This window comes from Bubalus bubalis, chromosome 17, assembly GCF_019923935.1.
Source record: "Bubalus bubalis isolate 160015118507 breed Murrah chromosome 17, NDDB_SH_1, whole genome shotgun sequence".
Lineage (NCBI taxonomy): Eukaryota > Metazoa > Chordata > Mammalia > Artiodactyla > Bovidae > Bubalus > Bubalus bubalis.
This window is the reverse complement of record NC_059173.1, coordinates 52787936-52806838: the sequence shown is the minus strand read 5'-3', so window position 1 is coordinate 52806838 and position 18903 is coordinate 52787936. Positions and strand designations below refer to the sequence as shown.

General features: G+C 39.5%; 1 long non-coding RNA gene across 2 annotated transcripts in view; it reads left to right on the top strand.

Moving 5' to 3' along the window:
• The window catches only part of LOC123329979, a 251054-nt gene that overhangs the window by 20144 nt on the left and 212007 nt on the right, over positions 1–18903 (top strand). For both annotated transcript variants that reach the window (XR_006545630.1, XR_006545631.2), the window contains exon 2: positions 15860–15984. This is a non-coding gene — a long non-coding RNA (uncharacterized LOC123329979). The remainder of the gene's footprint in view (positions 1–15859; positions 15985–18903) is intronic.

Below are 18903 nucleotides of genomic sequence, written 5' to 3'. Positions count from 1 at the left end.
CTATAAAGAAAGCCAAGCACCAAAGAATTGACGCTTTTGAACTGTGATGTTGGAGAAGACTCTTGAGAGTCCCTTGGACTGCAAGGAGATCCAATCAGTCCATCCTAAAGGAAATCGATCCTGGGTGTTCATTGGAAAGGATGATGTTGAAGCTAAAGCTCCAGTACTTTGGCCACCTGATGCGAAGAGCTGACTCATTGGAAAAGACCATGATGCTGGGAAAGATTGAGGGCAGGAGGAGAAGGGGACGACAGAGGATGAGATGGTTGGATGGCATCACCGACTCAATGGACATGGGTTTGGGTAGACTCCGGGAGTTGGTGATGGACAGGGAGGCCTGGCGTGCTGTGGTTCATGGGATCACAAAGAGTCGGACATGACTGAACGACCAAACTGAATTGAAGGTCTTTCAAATGATGAATAGCCAATAATATTTCGTATTTATAGTTTGTTTAGTTGATGCATGGCTGTAGCCTTGGAAAACAAGATTCTTAGTGAATAGTACCACTTTGCATTTCTTATAACTTTATAGCTCTGTGAGTACTGCAAGGAATTTTGAAAGCCAAGATTTCTAACCTTTGTACTTTATGATAGAATTATAAAAGTGAGGTCACCAGGTGGAAGTTTTATTTACCTTACCCTTAGAGGGAAAAAAATAGATAAAAATGAATAAATGGCTTATCTCAACATTAGGAGCAAATTAGGAAATCTTTAGATTTTTCTTGCACCTTCCAACTAATTTTAAAATCATTCTACTTTTAAGAAAATATCCTAAAGCTGGTAATTTCTTTTTACTTAATAGAATTATACACTTGTGTAATATTTTTGACTTTAGGATATCACAGTCTCAAGAAAAGTAGATTAATTTTGTGTATTTATTACTTATAGCCCTCATTTTTAAAATAAGAAGTATTTAAAGGGGCTTATAAGATGCCATTTTTTTAGGTAATAAAATTGGAAAATAGGGAAATAAATAGGAAAAGTAAAATAAATCTGGGGATAATGTTTAAACATAGATTATATTCCATAATGTCCAATAGGCTTTGCTATAGCTTGGCTGAAAATTTGACCTCAATCTTTCTAGCAGCTGACACAAACAACATTCAAGTCTTTTATTTCCTGTAACAGTGTAAGATTTTTCCTATGGATCCTACCATTGGTTTATATGAAATATGTATATCAAGCATCTATTTCCAAAATGATATATTTAGCAAAAAGATAATACAGTGAGAGATAATTGTTAAATAAGAAAGCAAGCTAAGTTTTAGTCACAACATAACCTAAATTAGTCTTGGTCTCAGAGATTTAGTTGGGATGAAATGGCTTCCTGGCTGTGCCCAGAAAAACTGAAGAGAATATTGAAATGGACATTTCTATATTTCTGCAGTGATATTTATTAAACATTCTTCATATACCTTGAGAATATAGTGAATGATTTTTCTCTGACACATGAGCAAATTGAGTGAGTAGGCCCATGATAAATATTCAATATAAGCTGAACATCTCTAGTTATCTCTGTAAAACATATCGTGGGAATGCCAGTGATGCTGGCTGACTGGGAGAACATCTAGAGACATATCTGGACCTTTTACCCTTTTCCTTGTTCCATAGATCATGCAAATATTTCTTCCCTACCTAGATATTAGTTAAAATAATATTAACAGTATTTATTGAGCAACAATTATGCACCAGGGTTTGTAGTTGCTACACTTGATATTGGGCTTCCCAGGTGATGTTAGTGGTAAAGAATCCACCCGCAAATGCAGGAGACACAAAAGATGCAGATTCGATTCGTGGGTTGGGAAGATCAGCTGAAACAGGAAATGGCACTCCACTCCAGTATTCTTACCTGGAAAATGCCGTGGGCAGAGGAGCTAGGTGGGCTACAGTCCATGGGGCCTCAAAGAGTCAGACATGACTGAGAGACTGCGTGCACACACAGAGTTGATATTAAGAAGAAATCCATAATTTTACAGTATTATATAATATAGTAAAGGGACAAATAAACTGAAGACTGTAACATACGATCTACCTAAGAAAGGCCATGAAGAAGTACCAGCCATGTCTGATGAAGTGAAAAAGAGGGACTGTGGCCTCTTTTGAAGGGATAGGTACAGGTTTCTTGGAAAATATGATATTTGAGATGGGTTTTAATGAATGGGTATGATTGGGATGAGTGGAAGGAGATATTCCTTGCAGAAAGAATGCCATGAGTAGAAGCCCCGAGGTGGCACTTAGTTCCATTCACATCCTTCACACTCTGTCCCCAGCCACCCAGAGATGCAGCAATTATAGGAAGTCTTTAGATCTCTTATTTCTGCAGTTTTGACTGCATCTCAACCCCTCCACTTTTAAATGTTTTCTTTCTCCTATCTCTCTCATCCTGGTTTCATCACCAAAGCCTTATTTCTGCAGCACTCATTTAAACTGACAACGTGTTTGGTTTGCATGACTTTCCTCCATAGCAACTCAGGGATGATCTGGCTCAGATGATTTTCTTAGTTGCATGCCAGCTACCCATGGATAAGATTACAAGGAATACTTCTTCCTCCCTAGGCCCTTCCCTCCCTTCCCTCTGAATCAGGCATCTAACGTACCCTACTCTAGACTCCAGGGCCCCAGTTCTCTGCTTATTTAGAGGGCAGGATCAGATGAGGAGAAAATGCTAATGTCACAGGAACTGAAAGTAATCTGGTTTACTAGGAATAGGAGATACACTCAAGTGATTGGTAGAACACATTGGGGAGAGAGAGATAATCTAGGCTTGTATTGTGGGAATCTCTGACATGCTGAGAACATTTTATTTGATTTGATAATAAAGTGGAATTCAGTGAAGGATTTGGAGCAGGTTTTCTGTTTGCATTTGTTTCTCTCTTTCTTGTGTGTGTGTGTGTGTGAGTGATACGTTCTCATAGGAAAAGGGATGGCATCTATTAGATTCTCTCTATGGTGCCATTCACAACTGTGTGCACCCAAGTGTGTGTGTGTGTGTGTGTGTGTATGTGTGTGTGTGAGTGATATGTTCTCATAGGAAAAGGAATGGCATCTATTAGATTTTCTCTATGGTGCCATTCACAACTGTGAGCATCCAAGAAAGGCTTCGTAGAGATGAGGGTGGTGATGAAATTTGGAAAAGTTTGTCAGACCATAATGCTTTTCAGAATATCTTCTTCGTAAAAGGATCAAGCATCCTGGAGAAGGAACTGTATTGCTTAGAAAAGAGTAAGTGGACAATGCCAGTAAAAATGGAAATATGTATTTAGCCTGTAGAAGTCTTTAGTTTTAACTGGCAGAGACCGGATGGAAACTGAAACAAATCTCAGAGTTTCATGCTCTGCTGACAGCAGAGATGTGGTTCACTTAGCTTCTAGCCGAGTGTTTAAGTGATATTGAAACACTTCCAGTTTACAGTACATTTGGCAGCTCTCTGTTGAATAATCTTTTTTATGTGTATTCTGTTTGGAAGTGAATGTATACCAGTTATTTTAAGTAGTATTTTTTAATCTGTTGCTGTGTTAATTATAGCAAAGACAGCAGCAACACAATAATAGACTGATGTGAATGTTTTATTCAATGAACCAAAGAAATATCCACCAGGGCTGTATAGAAATTTCAGTGGACTGAAAATAATCAAATATGAATGGGTTTAAGTAGCCAATGGCACTGACAGCTTATGAAGCTGAACACTAGATTTTTTTTTTCCTGCTGCAGTTTGTGTGAGAGTCACTGAAGAAAGAACCCCTCGGTGTGATTATATTTTCTTGTGGAATGTAACTAATTTCACAGTGGAATAATTTTGACAAGAGTGCTTAGTTTCCTTCCATATGTTTTATTTCATTTTCTAGAAAAGGGGTCCTTGCCCTGGCACATTTGAATGCTGTTGAGCACCATAGAAAAGCTGTTTATTTTGGTGCAATTATCAGTGGCAAAAAAAGAGAGAGAACAAAGATAAAAATAAAAAGGGAAGGTGAGTCTGGGTGAATTGCTCTTGAACAGTTGCATGCTAGCACAGAGGCCTCGAATCTGAACAAAGCAATGGGACATCATGGATTCTCGTTAAAGTCTGAACCAAAGACAAAATTATGGGTGAACATGTGTGTGGAATTCCATGCCTTCCACCCCTGCAGAACAACTGGACAATAACCTTTGTTCTCATTGTGTTTTCTTTCAACACAATGTTACTGTGTTTCATTCAACCACGGAAACACTTGAGAAGCAATAGAATGAGAATAAGTGGCTGATCCTAGAAATGTTCTTTTCTTTCTATAAAAAAAACCCATAAAATTTATATTTAGGATATGCAAGGAGGAAAATAAAGAACAGAGGTAGTACTAATTGATGTTGGATTCTTTGAAGGGCAAGTCTCTTATTTCCTTGAATTTTTCTATTTATTGACTTCAAAGCTATCATTTCTAAATAGATTTCTGGGACTAGGACTCTTGGCACAAAATCTTCAGTGTGTTCCAAGAGGCTTTACTCTGGCACATTACCCAGTAGAAATATGTGGAAATGATATAAACATATAATTCATTAAAAAGATGATATGCTTAACTCTTAAAACTATGAAATGGTACTCAATATTAATCATAAAAGAAGAAATGCAAATTAGTATTGCACTGAAATAACATCTCTTACCTATTAAGATTGACTAAGATACATAAGTTTGTTAATACTGTGTTATCAAGAATGGGAGGCAGGTAAGCACTTCACATATTGCTTGAGAATGTATACATTCCTACAACACAAATATTCAGGACTATTGAAAATGTTTATCAAAATTTCACACTCTTTTATAGAAGAATTCCAGTTTATTCTGTAGATATAACAGCATGTGTGTATAAAAGTATGTTGTTGGACTATTGTTTCATTGCTTAAAATAGCAAGTTAGAAATGCTTGGGGCTGGTGCACTGGGACGACCCAGAGGGATGGAATGGGGAGGGAGGAGGGAGGAGGGTTCAGGATGGGGAACACATGTATACCTGTGGCGGATTCATTTTGATATTTGGCAAAACTAATACAGTTATGTAAAGTTTAAAAATAAAATAAAATTAAAAAAAAAAAGAAGTGAAATAAAAAAAAAAGAAAAAGAAATGCCTTAAATTTCCATCAATAAAAGAGAAGTAAAATATACTATTTATAGCTCTGCAGTAAAGTACTACCCCTGGAGAAGGAAATGGCAACCCACTCCAGTATTCTTGCCTAGAAAATCCTGTGGACAGAGGAGCCTGTCCCTGGGGCTTGCAAAGAGTCCATGGGGTTGCCAAGAGTCAGACAAGACTTCGTGACTAAGCAATAAAATACTCCACATAAAGAGAATATGAGAGAATGATGCCATATTCTCTGTGTTAGTAGGAAAATACCCTCTCTCCAAAACACCCCATTAAGTGGGGGAAAAAAAAACCAACATGCAAAACATACTGTTGCATGCCACCACTTGTATAAAACCAGACAAAACTTATACTTGTCTTTGCTTATTTGTATACCTATGGAAACAGAAAAAAAAACAACCAATGGGGAACAATGGATGACAGAAACAGTGGTATAACAGAGACTTCGTTGCTGTTGTTCAGTTGCTAAGTCGTGTCTGACTCTCTGCGACCCCATGAACGGCAGCACATCAGGCTTCCCTGTCCTTCACCATCTCCCTGAACAGTATGAAAAGGCGAAGGAGACTTCGGTGCATGCCTATTTATGTTTTTGGCTCTTGAACCCTGTGAATGCATTATCTGTTTGAAAAACTAAAAGTATTTTTTTAAAAAAGAGGCGAGAGCAAGTCATTCCAGCCTAGATGGTCAGAAAAGACTTTAGAAAGGAAGTGGTGTTTGAGGTGAATCTTGGAAGATAAGAAGTTCAAGCAGAGAGAAAGCAAGAAAAGAATATCATGAGCAAATGCTCAGAAGTAGGAAAATCTGTGGAGGGTCAGCAAAGCCATACAATGGCACTGAGAAGGAAGCTTCAAAGAGCCAAGAAGAGAGCAGTGATATACAAAACAAAGGAAATGGAAGGTTCAGGAAGGAGGGCTTGGCTATTAGCATCAGAAGCCACAGAGAGGTCACTGGGGCTGCTGCCTCCCTGCAGTTTGTCTGTGGTTGATTCCACTTTCAGCCTGACTTTTAGTCGCTGGACTCTGTGGTGAAGGGTGTTGGTTTTCTTTCTAGTTTCATGAACCAGTCATCTGCAGATTGTTTTTTTTATAAATGCATCTCTTTGTTAGAGATCTGTGTAATAGAAAACTAACAGGAGGCATAACAGACGACTTCATAAGTTGTAAAATCTATTTTCTGAGAGGAATTGCACATGCTAAGCAACTTGTGGAGACTACAAAGCAGTCTGCTTTTCCCCAGCACTCAGTTTATTAATATACTTCATAGTACTTGTTGATTGGTCATCAAATGAAGTGACGTGTATTATTATAGTGTGTGATATGTTTAATATAATGGATGGTGATGAAGATGATGGCATAATCATGGTGACAATGATAAGGATAATCTTGAATTGGAAGATTCCCCCTAGCTTTGGCTTTTCTCTCTGACATCAGTTTCTCCTTGTGTTTCCTTTTGGTTTGGGTAAGTGGTGTGACAGAAACAAAATTGCCTGGGGTCCCTAAAGGGCTTCATGGATTTATGCTGGAAAAAAGGAGTAGGACGTTTCAGGATAATAATCACACAGGACTGGGTGATGCAGACAGAAGAAAAAAGAGCATGAACAAAACTGTTGTCTCCTGAAAGGGACTGACGTGTTATAGTGTCAGGAGTGGGAGGAGCTGCTGCGCCTATGAGCTGGTCGTTGCCTTGGTGGGTGACATTGGCTTGATCTTTTCTCCTCTCTCAACTTCAGTTTTTAAAATTGAAGTATAGTTGATTTACAATGTTGTGTAACTTTCTGGTATACAGAAAGTGATTCAGTTATACACATACACACGCACACACATATATATTTTCATATTCTTTTCCCTTACAGGCCATTACAAAGTATTGAGTATAGTTCCTTGTGCTATACAATAGGTCTTTTTTGGTTATCTATTTTATATATGAAAGTGAATGTTGCTCAGTCATGTCCCACCCTTTGTGATCCTGTGGACTGTAGCCCACCTGGCTCCTCTGTCCTTGGAATTCTCCAGGCAAGAATGGGTTGCCATACCCTTCTCCAGGGGATCTTCCCGACCCAGGGATCAAACTTGGATTTCCTTCATTGCAGGCCGATTCTTTATAGCTGAGCTACCAGGGAAGCCCATTTTTATATTATATCTATATCTATTTTTATACTATATCTATATTATTAGTGTATAATTTATTCCCTTGTAAAATAAAGTGGATAAGATCTATGGTTTTTAGTTTTTCTCTTAACAGTACAATTTTATTTTCCCAAGAGAAACTGCTGAAAAGACCTGTGATGGAAGCAGGCAGGGGAATCACGCTTCTATCACCTTTGAGTAGCCTTTGAATAAAGCATTGCAATCCATTTGTAAAGGATGGAATCAAATCATCTTCTGGTGCCTTCAAGGTCTAGCTTTTAAATTATCCATGACTTTAATATTCCTAGACTACTAAAAATATGAATAGCATGAGAATGGGGTAATTCTAAGACCCCATTTTAAACTCTCAATGTTTACCTTCATTTTAATAGTTTTGCAATTTTTCATTGTAATAAAGCCATTTACCTGAGTGTCCTGATGGTTTAGGACACCCCAGTGAGCTTACTGAGATATCTATCTACCAACTTGAGAATCTTGTAACTAAAAGGTGTGTGTGTGTGTGTGTGCACACACATGCACACGCTTAGTTGCTCAGTTGTGTCTGACCCTTTGCGACCCCATGGACTGTAGCCCACCATGCTTCTCTGTCCCTGGAATTCTCTAGGCAAGAATACTGGAGTGGGTAGCCATTATCTTCTCCAACTAAAAGGTATATGGGCTGAAATTAAGTATTATATAGATTCCAAAGGCAAAGATAGCTTTTAGTGATTTAAAACAATATCTCCTTAATATCAAATTATATTTATTGGAATTATATCATTCTCCTATTATTCTCATATATCTATAGGATGATCAATTATTTTAGAACAGAGGAGTAATGTATCAAAAGTTAGTTTTCCTTACAGCCTTGCTAGCTCTTAATCTACAGTTGATAATGGCGCATGCACATTGAAAGATCATGAAATCCACAGTTTACTGTTGTCATAATTTGGACTAAACTTTTAGGCTATACTTGATGAATTCCAAGTTACTATTGTAGAGAAATGTACCACTCAAACAGTTAATGGATCCCCATTTCTAAACCTTATATGGTATTTAATTCAAAGTTGGTAAGCCAGGTTCTCGCTACTAGAAAGATAGATTGATGTCACCTACCTGGAATCAATCCATAGTCTTAGGACATTTGCCAGAATGGATTATTTAAAAGAAGAACTCATGGTGCTCAGTGCCCAGTTTATTCAGTAAAATTAACTGAAAAGGATTAATTTCTGGTGGCTGAGGCTTGTGGTGGCTTTTTGAGGATATATATATATCAGCAGCACGTTCTATCTTGGGCTGAGGAGTCAAGGAAGTGCCCTTACTACTCTCAGAAGTAGTAAGAATGCAAACAGGACAGACTCCTGTTGCTAAAATATTGTCAGGTTGCATAGTCCTTGTTGTTCTTAGTAAATACTGTGCATTATTGGCATGTGATCGAGAAAACAGTGAGGCTGGATAAGAAGGAAGGGAAAGGAAGAACTCTATCAATAGCCTCCACAGGAGATTTATTTAAAGCCTGCCATCTTGTCAACATTGTTTCAATATGACAGCTGAGGCTTTCTCCAACTATTGAACATCTGACCCCATTTGGCTTCTCACTTGAAGCTGTGCTTTAGTCTAAATCTAAGGGCTGACTCTCTGAGAAGCCATAGCCTGAATCTGAGTTTGGTTCATTACCATGTTCATGATGATTATCTGAAGTTTGTTTGAACCTCAGGGGAGAATAAACTTGGAAGTCTCACCAGAGTGAATTTTGCCAGTGATTTTTTTTTTGGTTTTCAACTTTTGCTTAGAAATGACATGAAAGCAGCTGCTGGTTTCTGGCCATTTGAGACTGGGTGGTGGATTCCAAATGTATCATATGCCACACTGGTGTTAATCCATCAGGGAAAGAAATTTGTTTAATTGTTGTTGAAATGATAAATAGGACATGGAATTTAGTCTCAGATTTAAACATGGTTTTAAATTGTGTTTCTCTAGCTGACAGATATTGTCATTGACAACAGTTTATTTCAGCCTCAAGAGACTGAGAGTTTTCCTACTAAAAATTTCAACAAATAGGATTAGTCAGAACTCTCAGAAGTAGTAAGAACGCAAACTGGAGTTAGACCTAGATTTAAATTTTGGCTTTACTAACTTCTTAGGGATGAAACCCAAAGCAAGTTACTAGCCTCTCTGAGCTCCTGCCTCCTCTTCTTTGAAATAGGGCTGGTAGTACTTTCTCTACAGGTGAAACATAGTGTCCAGATCATAGTAAGTTCTCTAGAAATATCAACTACTTTTATGCTCATGCGAAGAGTTGACTCATTGGAAAAGACTCTGATGCTGGGAGGGATTGGGGGCAGGAGGAGAAGGGGACGACGGAGGATGAGATGGCTGGATGGCATCACTGACTCGATGGACGTGAGTGTGAGTGAACTCCGGGAGCTGGTGATGGACAGGGAGACCTGGCGTGGTGCGATTCATGGGATCGCGAGGAGTCGGACACGACTGAGCGACTGGACTGAACTGAACTGATGCTAATAGAGCACACAGTAGACACGTAATCTATGCAACTAACCTACAAACATTTTTAGTCACATTTCCCACCATCCCTTTGAAAGCAAGATGTTTTATTGAAAACAATAATGAAGGCAATACGGTGATGACTTTGGAGGATTATTATACTCTGTTACCATTATTCATTATATAAACATTATAAATATTTGTAAGACAGGAATTATGTCCTTTTATTTCACTACTTATTATTGGCATTTGCTTGTTTTTTTTTTTTTTCCTTTAAAAAACCCGCCATGCTGCTATACTCCATCCGCCAATATTTCAACAATTTTTAAGGAGCAACAATTCTATTCGGCATGATAAGAAATGAGAGGTTTTGTTTAGATTTGAGATTATAATTTAAGAAGTTTTGCTCCTAAAATGTTTGTCTTCCTAAGTGGAGGGACATGATCATTCTTGAAATTGTAAACAACAGTGTCAGGAGTGTGTGATAGTCCTTAGCTGGCTGCAGAATTTGCACTAATATTGAGCTGGTATAAAGTGACAATCGAGGACCAAAATATATTAACTGGTTTGTGACATCTCACCTGTGGTATGTACGCAACTTTTCTTCCTACATGTTTATCTGGTGATACAGAGTACCTCATGTAACCAAATCAATGGTGAAATCAGAGTGGATTAGTGATTTGGTTCATGACCATTCACATGGTCTGTTTAGCACATGATGATGCAAAAATTTAAGCCTATGAATATGTATTGAAATGAATAGTTCTCAGTACAAGTTTAAAATTTCTGAAAGCTCTTCAGTTTAATTGCATGGCTTTATCAATGACATGAGGAGGCAGCAAATATTCTAAGTAAATAACATTTATTTTGCTATTTTGGGGGGAGGCCACGGAATTTGAGCTGTTACATAGAATGTGCAAGCCTTCCCTGGTGGCTCAGTGGTAAACAATTCACAAGCAATGCAGGAGATGGGAGATGTGAGTTTGGTCTCTGGGTCAGGAAGATCCCCAGGAGGAGGAAATGGTGACATACTCCAATATTCTTGCCTGGGAAATCCTGTGGACAGAGGAGCTTGGCAGGTCACAGTCCGTGGGATCACAAGAGTCAGACATGACTGAGTGACTAAAGAACCAAGAACATAGGATATGCAAAGCTATAGTGCCTGATTTCTTGCATAGCTGGTATTGTGTACAAAATTAATTCCAAGACTGACATTTTCAAAATACTTAGAACAAAGTTATCACTGAAATAGTAGCTTCTAGTGGAGGTTACTTTGAATAAAAACCTTCATTTGAATGATAGGCAGTTTTAACAGTTAAATAATGCTGTCTCCCCGTAGTCGCCTATCGTGTTGTTTTGTTTAAGAACTCCTAGTCTCTTTCCAGAATACTAGCCCTGTGCTGCCCATTTTCCCTGTGTTCATTAGGCAACTGAAAATTTCAAAACAATAATTAAAAACTTTTAAGTTCTGTGCCAAAAGAAAACCACCTGTTACTAGTAGTCAGTGATCATGTTGTCCTCAGTTCAGATCAGTTCAGTCACTCAGTCGTGTCCGACTCTTTGCAACCTCATGAACCGCAGCATGCCAGGCCTCCCTGTCCATCACCAACTCCCAGAGTTCACTCAGACTCACGTCCATCGAGTCAGTGATGCCATCCAGCCATCTCATCCTCTGTCGTCCCCTTCTCCTCCTGCCCCCAATCCCTCCCAGCATCAGAGTCTTTTCCAATCAGTCAACTCTTCCCATGAGGTGGCCAAAGTACTGGAGTTTCAGCTTTAGCATCAGTCCTTCCAATGAACACCCAGGACTGATCGCCTTTAGAATGGACTGGTTGGATCTCCTTGCAGTCCAGGGGACTCTCAAGAGTCTTCTCCAACACCACAGTTCAAAAGCATCAATTCTTCGGCGCTCAGCTTTCTTCACAGTCCAACTCTCACATCCATACATGACCACTGGAAAAACCATAGCCCTGACTAGATGGACCTTTGTTGGCAAAGTAATGTCTCTGCTTTTTAATATCTTATCTAGGTAGCCACCCTTAAACATCAGTCAGCTTTCATTGAAAAATAACACAAAAAGTAAGTCCTCAAAAAATAGGCACTTAATTTCTTTCAAAGAAAAAACGAGCATTTTTTCCCCTAATATTGACTAGTTGAATCTATGAGTAATCAAAGCAGCCAATTCAGGAACAAAAGACAGTTGCTTATGATTCAGTCCATTTGCTAATTGCAGAAACTTGTTTTCTAAACTGTATCAGAGGGAATAATATTAGGGCTGATCATCACGAGTACGTCTATAATAAGGATTGCTACTGCTGCTAAGTCGCTTCAGTTGTGTCAGACTCTGTGCAACCCCATAGACGGCAGCCCACCAGACTCCCCCATCCCTGGGATTCTCCAGGCAAGAACACTGGAGTGGGTTGCCATTTCCTTCTCCAATGCATGAAAGTGAAAAGTGAAAGTGAAGTCTCTCAGTCGTGTCCGACTCCCTGTGACCCCATGGACTGCAGCCTTCCAGGCTCCTCCGTCCATGGGATTTTCCAGGCAAGAGTACTGGAGTGGGGTGCCATTGCCTTCTCTGTATAATAAGGATGGTGCTACAGTATTTCACGCATGTGTTTCTAAAACTCAAAAGAAGGTTGATATCTTTCTGGTTCTATGTATGTTGCCATAAATTCAACTCCAGTCTCTCATATTACATCCTTTTTTTTTTTTTTAATTGTGTGTTCTTTATAATTATGGAAAACAGAGTAACCATTTTTTGCTGAAATTTTTTACATGGTAGGCTATTCTCTGGGTTCAATGCATGCTATTCCCTTTTTTATTTAAAAAAAAAAATAGAATACTTGAATCTATTCATTTCTCTAACCTCTGTGAATGTTTCTATCTCCCTGATGTCTTGGGGAGTATAAACTTACCAGAGAGGTTTGTCAAATGTGTAGTCATTCCAGAAGCTCCTGGATTATCTAAATTTTCCTCTAAGGAGATAACTAGATTCGATAGGAAAATCATTTAATTGCTCTTAACCATCACACAAAGGCCAGTGATGTTCCTGCTCTTTTAAACAATACAATTACCTTGCTGGTAACTATTTCTTTTAATCCCATCATGAGATGTTTAAAAAATAATTGTTCTAATTGGTCTTTTTGTAACTGTGTTTTCTGATCACTTCTTCATTTCATCAGTGCTGTTTTCTTTTTAACTGGAATATAGTTGATTTACAGTGTTGTATTGCTTTCTGTTGTACAGCAAAGTGAATCAGTTGTGTGTGTATTTATATATGTTTATGGAGCAGGAAATGGCAGCCCACTCCAGTATTCTTGCCTGGAGAATCCTGTGAATAGAGGAGCCTGGTGGGCTTCTGTCCATGGGGTCGCACAGAATCGCACACGACTGAGGCAACTTAGCACGCATCATGCGTTGGAGAAGGAAATGGCAACCCACTCCAGTGTTCTTGCCTGGAGAATCCCAGGGACGGAGGAGCCTGGTGGGCTGCCGTCTATGGGGTCGTATGGAGTCGGACACGACTGGAGCTACTTAGCAGCAGCAGCAGCATGTATATATATATGTGTGTGTGTGTTCTTTTCCTCTATGGCTTATTACAGGATTTTTTGTTTTTATTTGTTTTTATTGTAATACAGATGATTTACAATGTTGTTAGTTTTAGGTTTACAGCAAAGTGAATCAGTTATACATATACATATATCCACTCTGTTTTTTTGTTTTTGTTATTCCATATAGGATAATATGGAATATTGAATAGTTTTGTGCTGTACAGAAGGTTCTTATTATCTATTTTATATTACAGGATAGTGAATATACTTTCCTGTGCTATACAGTTGGATCTTTTCTATATGTTTTATACAGAGTAGTTTGTATCTGCTACTGGTGCTGTTTTGAATACTGCTTCAATCTACTAAGAATGGCAGGGTACTTGGAAAGTTAGAAAACAATGCAGGTAACAGATTTAATGACAAAAATAAAACACAGTGGACATTTTATTCTTTCTGATCTTTATGAATGTATGTGGCCCCATCTCAAAGGGGCTTTATTTTCTTTCCCAGTAAATGATGGAGTTGACAAAGAATGCTGTAATTCAAATTCCACTAAAGTTAATAATTCAATCAGTTGTGTTTTCAGGAGTAGGCTTTAGGTTTCAAATCTCTGCCATGCTTTTAAATTTACTCTCATAGTTCCATGGGCACACCCGACACAGATCGTGTCTTCTGCGAGCTGCTATGAACCAAGATGAAATGGTCACAGAGAGTGAAGAAGCACTGGCCTGCATTTTTTAATGTTGTTTCTCCTACATGCATCCTGTGAATGGCGGGGAGTGCCTCAGACCTCTTTTTCCTTCTTCGTGTGCCAGTAATTCTTTCTTCCCATTTTCTATTATTAACATGTACTGAGGAGGAGCGCTTTCGGGTGGTATGCTGCATTATTCTGTGTAGCCGGCAGTCTTGGTGTTCCTGTCTCCATTGATCCTCCTTCCTTGCAGGGGTTCTATTTCTCATCTGATCTCCCACGAGGATGAAGAGATGGTTGCCTCCCTGGGCTTTTCAGAGTCTTTTAATGACTCTTGCGTTGTTCAAAGGCTTCTGTCTCTAACCTGGAGTCTTTAGAAATCGTGATTTCATTTTATTTTCTTTTTTGGGTTTTGAACTAATAGGTGTTGCTTGGAAAGTTAAATTTCCTAGTCTAAAACTGTAAAAGTGACAAGCCTCATATCAGTTTTATAGTCACTATTTCTTAGAAGATGGATCATTATAGAACATGAGAAAATATTTAGTTTAGAAGGAAAACCTAGACAAATTTTTTCCCAAGTGTTAAGCCAAAGAAATAAAGGACGCATGACAAGTTGAGGTGAAAGAATGTTTTCCAGTTTAGAAAAAGTGATTCATATTCTAGGTCTGTGGAAATCTCTTTTAACATAGTGCAGAGGCCAGAACATATATATTCATTTCTCTACCACAGGAATGCTATATGATTGGAAAGGCAGAGTAATTTGGGGGAGAAATAAATCACTTTAGTTATATTTGTGCTTTGTTCTCATGAACCATTTCCCTTTGCTGCCACCAAAGGGCTACTTACTAAAATAGTCTCTTAAATTTTGAGGTGCCCTAGAACCTAGTCAAGGCTATGGTTTTTCCTGTGGTCATGTATGGATGTGAGAGTTGGACTGTGAAGAAAGCTGAGCGCCGAAGAATTGATGCTTTTGAACTGTGGTGTTGGAGAAGACTCTTGAGAGTCCCTTGGACTGTAAGGAGATCCAACCAGTCCATTCTGAAGGAGATCAGCCCTGGGATTTCTTTGGAAGGACTGATGCTAAAGCTGAAACTCCAATACTTTGGCCACCTGATGCGAAGAGTTGACTGATTGGAAAAGACTCTGATGCTGGGAGGGATTGGGGGCAGGAAGAGAAGGAGACAACAGAGGATGAGATGACTGGATGGCATCACTGACTCGATGGACATGAGTTTGAGTGAACTCTGGGAGTTGGTGATGGACAGGGAGGCCTGGCGTGCTGCAATTCATGGGGTCGCAAAGAGTCGGACACGACTGAGTGACTGAACTGAACTGAACTGAACTGAGAACCCTGTTTTCTGTAAACTAAGACCCTCTGGTATACTGTGCCTGAAATGAAATTTCAACAAGTGTACATCCAATCTTAAGATCTTGGGAGGGGATGATAATAAACAGCATTGATGATTGTTTGATTTCCTGCAGGTAGCGCTCAACACTAAGCTCCATGAGGTGTGTTGTGACTGAGCTCCACTTGTAATCAATGCAGGCCCTTAATTTATTGAAACTAATTTTGAAATCATGGTACCATACATACTGTCTACTGTAGAAATAATTGATAAACATTAATTGCAGGAAAGAGAGGAGCCATTTGCTTCAAAGAGCCCATCAGCAAGCTGTCCTTCCTGTTTTATCAGTAAGCAATGCTGAGAGCAAATAACAGATGGAACTGTCCCTCGGTGGCAGCACGGAGCACTCATGAAATATAGCAGAATCTTCCTCCAGTGTGTTATGTTTTTAACAGTGGAAGATCAGAAGCAGGCGAGGTGTGGGCTAGGATGAATGACTGCCTCTGATGAAACATCCTTTTCTTCTAGGAAGATTCCTGTAGCAGATTGGGCTTTGGCAGTCCATCTCCGTGGCTTGATAGAGTGTCATTACAGAATGCATCTGGAAGACTGTGAAACAGGGACAAACCTCAGAAGACCAAGGTGAATCTAAGGTCTGATCTGTGCTCTTATGTGCTCTCAATGGGTGGTTAAATTCTAGTTCCTTTAAGTAGCCATCAAAGAGACCGCAAAACCAAAGAGAAAGCTGCCCCAAACACTGAAATTTGGTGCTTATTTGCCATCTGTCACAATCATTTCATCCTCTGCAATATTTTATTTCAACTTAACATGACTGCAGGAAGGTATTTGTGCCTTTTATGTGTGTGGGTGTGCGGCTAACATCTTCTCCTGCGTCTGTTGTTTGTATAATCATGCTGAAGGCTGTTACCATGGCTGGGGAAGCTGGATTTAGTATATACATTTTTCCCCTAATGGAAAATTCTGTCAGCCCAATTTCAGTGACTGTTTGGTAACAGCTTTGTAGCCGGTCAGATGGGAAGTGGTCCTCAAGTCCATGAGTAGGTAATTTATTCAAGCCTAGTTTATGATTCCTTTTCATAGTAGCTTTTCTAAATGGTTTCCAGTGACCCCCTCCCCACTTCTAATGCTGCCTCATCCCTTCAGCCCTGATCACTGCTCATACCTCCTGTTTAAGTAAACAGGTCAGGGCTGGCTGAGAGAAATCATTTAGTAAGCAACTGCAACTTGCTCCTCTGACTGACAGTGTCCCTGAATTTATTTTTTTATGTCCCCCAGTTTTAGTGAAAGAATTATCCTCATCCTTTAGGAAGTTAATCCAAACACATGTGTTATTAATTTTGCCCAATTTTACTCATTCTTATTCCCTTAATTACTAAAATGTTCAGCCTTTTCCTCTTAAAGACATCCCTTGGATTGACTTGTATTTAGCCTTTATAAAGGAAAAGAAAACATTTCTTCCAAAACTACATTGCCTTTCGAGCTATTGTTGCTTTTATTCTTACAGAGTTTCTTGTAAGAGTAGCCTCAGCTTCTGTCGTCTTTCCTCTTCATTTACTGCTCTGTATTGTAATCTCATTTTCTGCTCTCCGTTCTTTGAAACTATTCTATGAAAGTGCACAATTTCTGTGTATTGAATACAGTTGTCATGGTTTTGGACCATTCAGCATCTGAGCACTCTCTCTCTCAGAGGCGGATTCTCGAATTTCCACATTTTGGTAAAAGGCAGGGTTCATGTTTAAGGTTGAAGAGATACAGCTAGAGACAGGCATGCAGTCTTGGCTTGGGAGTTGGATGGTTCTGCCTGGAGATGGAGGAGAAATTATAAACAGAAGCAGCAGCAGCAGCCACAGAGCCTGGGACAGAGGTGATGGTTGGCCATCAAGTCTGTTGTATCCCAAACTCGGCTTTTTCTCTGCAGTGTTTTCTGGTTGACTCATCTCTTTTGGGTCCTTTCTACTTTCTGAGCCTGGTTTTTCAAGTTTCACATCATTCTTTGAGCTAACTAATATCTTTTCTGTAAATGTCTTTTGTTCCTTCACTGAAACATATTTGGTTTATGTCCCTTTGACTTAAAAGACCTCACGGATACAGATAATGGTACTTAGGAATGGGTTTAATGGAATGGAGCCTTTGGGGGAGTGGAGTGAAGAGTGAGGGTGTGGGACTTATTAGCAAACGGGGCTGAAAATGATGAATCCCATTTGTCTTTGGGGACAGAACCCTGGCAGCTCATCGCATGCAGTGGTGAAGAGCTAATTAAACACAGCCTCTGTCCTCTGGAATGAAAGACTCCCTTGGAATGAAATGTCTGTTCAAGGAAAGGCTTTGGGGAAACCATATTGCTGCTGTCACTAACTAGCTAAAATAAAAGATTATAGGGATACCAGGAATGTTTTGAGAACACTAACTAGCTGGAAAAGGTAAATGATAAATTGCTCCTCTTAAGTTCTTGATTGGGGCAAAGGCTGGATCTCAGGAGTTCTAACAATGCTCAAAGAATCTCTCCATTCTCTCAGCTTCTTTCAACTTGCATGCACTTGAAAATGAAACTCAGGTTTGATATGGTTGCTGAATCATAATACCAATTACCTTAATATCCTGCTGGTCTTTTTATGTGGGAGTGAAAGCACTGGTCGGAATGGGACCATTTGGTCTGATTCTAAAGACACACAACGCCCTGGACCCCTAGCCTTTTCCCTGTGCTTCAGTGGTCTCTTGGAGCCAGCTCTTTATGGCTGCTGCTGGTGGTTTACCTGCTCAGTCGTGTCTGACTCTTGTAACCCCACAGACTGTAGCCTGTCAGGCTCCTCTGTCCATGGGATTATGTGGGACAGTTGCATTTACTTTTTCCCAGCTCTGTTCTCTGTGGCCACATGGACAACTTGATGCAACCTCGTGGTGCTACAGTTTGGGAGCACCTCTCCCCCTCTTGCTGGAGTGGGTTGTTCAACATTTACCAGCACATCACTGTTCTTGAGACTTCAGAAGTACTTCCGGCTTGTTTGATAGGGCCGTCTCTTCTTGCTATTGGTTTTTCTCTGGGGCTGACTTTGCAAGGGAGTTCCAATTTACAGACCTACTGTCATTCCCAAATTTCAAATCAACATGTCCCAGGGGAGTTGGTTGCATTGTAAAACCTGACTGAAGACGTTTTATCCTTTTATGTTTTTTTGACAAAGTTTTTGACCAAACTTGGGGCTATATGTAAGAAAAATGGTGACTAATATGAATGATTAACATTGAACAGGTAAACCATAGTTTTTCAAAGAAATGATTGTGTCAGTCTGTGCTGGCAGGCGTGTGTTTGATCTTTGGAGCATTTGCTTGACTATAATCTGAATTCAGGGGAGGGCTAGGTTGGTGAAGCTGCGATTCTGAAAATCCCTTGAATAACACAGAGAAGGGTGGCAAGTGACTCTGGGGTAAAATAATCATATACAAATTACATTCACTCTAATTTGAACCCCAAGAGGTTCTGAAAAAGGTCTTAAGAAATATGTTGGTGAGGGGAGTTTTGCAAAGAGTTTGTGCTGTGGCTCTTTCTAGGCAGA